Here is a 2700-nt window from a genome sequence, read left to right on the forward strand (position 1 = left end):
CACACCCCCCATACATCATTTTGACCCCCCGACGCTCCTTCTGGGAGAACAATTATGTCAGTGAGTGAGTCAGTGGGTTTGTAGCTATATATAATATAATATAAATATATAATAATAATAATAATAATAATATAATAATAACTAGATGGTGCTAAGTGCGCTCGCTGCTAAAGCAGCTTCGCGGGCGTTGTATGTGGATTGACGTTTTCGTATAGTTTGTTTCGCATCACAGATTTGTAATAACTATTAAGACAGACACAAAAAGAAATAAAAAAAATGTGTAGGATATTGTTGGTTTATTTTATATTATCAAAAAATAAAAATATAACATTATATTCTCTCTCTCTCCCTTGCATTGTTCCCATATGGTGGTGGGGTCTTTATTCCGAGTCTTTTCCTTCCACTTCGCTCTGTTGGATGTATCGTCTGCGGAAACATTGCAGGAACAAAGATCTTCTTTGATGACATCTGCTTCTTTGCCTTCTGTATTTGCTGTTAAAAATAAAATAATATTAATTTATTTATAATAACGTATAGATATAATATCCTTTTCTTAGTCAATAGCGATACGTTTTTGCCAAAGTGGTCGTGGTCGTCATGTAACGTACCTCGATATCTTGTAACTTTTGATTGCTGGCTGTCACACTGCTGCGTGCATTGAAGGACTTCAGGCTTGGTCGATTTTATTCTATTGCAATCATAATCTCCTACACAGTCTATTACACTCTGCATTTCCTGTGAATAAAATATATATTACATTTTTTTCCTTAGTCTATAGCGATACGTTTATGCCAAAGTGGTCGTGATCGTCATGTAACGTACCTCGACATCTTGTTACTTTTGATTGCTGGCTGTCACACTGCTGCATTCTTTGAATGAGCGGCCAATATCAGGCTTGGTTTATATAATACTAAGGTATTAATGATCTCCTACGCAGTTTTTTGCCTTCTGCATTTCCTGTAAATAAAACATATAATTAAATATTATATGTAATTTATTTTCCTTAGTCGATAGCAATACGTTTTTGCCAAAATAGTTGTGGTCGTCATGTAACGTACCTCGATATCTTGTTACTTTTGATTGTTGGCTGTCACACTGCTGCATTCATTGAAGGAGCTGGCAACATCAGGTTTGGTTTATATAATACTTTTGTATTAATGATCTCCTACGCAGTTTTTTGCCTTCTGCATTTCCTGTAAATAAAATATATAATTTATTTTCCTTAGTCGATAGCGATACGTTTTTGCCAAAATAGTCGTGGTCGTCATGAAACGTACCTCGATATTTTGTAACTTTTGATTGTTGGCTGTCACACTGTTGCATTCATTGAAGGGGCTGCTGACTTCAGGCTTGGTCGATTTTATTCTATTGCAATCATGAACTCCTACACAGTTTATTGCCATCTGCATTTCCTATAAATAAAATATATATTATTATTTTTTTCCTTAGTCTATAGCGATACGTTTTTGCCAAAATAGTCGTGGTCGTCATGAAACGTACCTCGATATCTTGTAACTTTTGATTGCTGGCTGTCACACTGCTGCATTCATTGAAGGGGCTGCTGACTTCAGGCTTGGTCGATTTTATTCTATTGCAATCATGAACTCCTACACAGTTTATTGCCATCTGCATTTCCTGTAAATAAAATATATATTATTTTTTTTCCTTAGTCTATAGCGATACGTTTTTGCCAAAGTGGTCGTGATCGTCATTTAACGTACCTCGATATCTTGTTACTTTTGATTGCTAGCTGTCACACTGCTGCATTCATTGAAATAGCGGTCAACATCAGGCTTGGTAGTACTGGGGTTCTGTACTACAAGCTAACGCTTCTCACAGACCCCAGTCTCTCTCACCAACCACTGTATCATAATCTTGTTTTATTGTTAATTACCAATTATCGTGTTGATGTGAGAGTAATAAACATATTTTTATTATTATTATTATTATTATTATTATTATTATTGTATTAAAATCTCCTACGCAGATTTTAGCATTGTGCATTTCCTGTTAAAAAAAAATAATGTTAATTTATATATATTAACTTTTATTTATAAATATATACATATATATATTAGGTGATTTCCAAACTACCCAGGAGGTACACCCAGTAGCTCGCTTTTTTTCATGTGGTTCCCCCGCTAATCGAGGCCGCATCCACCTACTTATATGAGAAGTAGGTTCTATCTAATTAGTTAGCAATAGTCATTCAATAAGCAGAGAAATGTGAAAGAAAAAGCAATTTTTAGCTAAGGAATTTAAAATAAAAAGCAATTTTCAGCAATTAGCATGCAATAAGCAAAGCAATTACTCAGTAATTGTCAAACATAAGCGAGTTGTATAATTTAAAGATATTATTGACAATAACAAACACGTACCGAATTTGTTAATACTTACATTGAGTTATCATCGCTAAGTTGACCAAATTATTAGTACAGGTTATCACATTCACTAAATGAAAATATGTGTTTTTATCAATTGTAACAATGCTTGCATGACCTAACCAACCGTTGGTGTTGTGGACGCCAATCTTCAAGAGACAAGTGGACGGGTGTGAGGAAAACTGGCAAGATGAACACGTCGGTGTGGGTGCGACTGGTGCACGGGAGAGAAGTGGAGCTAGTTGGCAGATGGAATTAGGCATCACTCTCTTGCTTCAGTTAAGTTCCACTCAGATCAGGTGGGTTGTCGCATGGATGA

The 2700-nt window shown here is 35.4% G+C and overlaps 1 long non-coding RNA gene across 1 annotated transcript; it reads right to left on the reverse strand.

Moving 5' to 3' along the window:
* Window positions 1–915: 915 nt before the first annotated feature.
* Window positions 916–1799, reverse strand: LOC126380958 (uncharacterized). Its single transcript, XR_007568602.1, has 4 exons — window positions 1722–1799; window positions 1501–1635; window positions 1059–1193; window positions 916–957 (listed from the first exon to the last, which is right to left on the reverse strand). It is a non-coding gene; the product is annotated as an uncharacterized LOC126380958 (long non-coding RNA).
* Between the last annotated feature and the right edge of the window lie 901 nt (window positions 1800–2700).

This window comes from Pectinophora gossypiella, unplaced genomic scaffold (assembly GCF_024362695.1).
Source record: "Pectinophora gossypiella unplaced genomic scaffold, ilPecGoss1.1 Pgos_32, whole genome shotgun sequence".
NCBI classification, from domain to species: domain Eukaryota; kingdom Metazoa; phylum Arthropoda; class Insecta; order Lepidoptera; family Gelechiidae; genus Pectinophora; species Pectinophora gossypiella.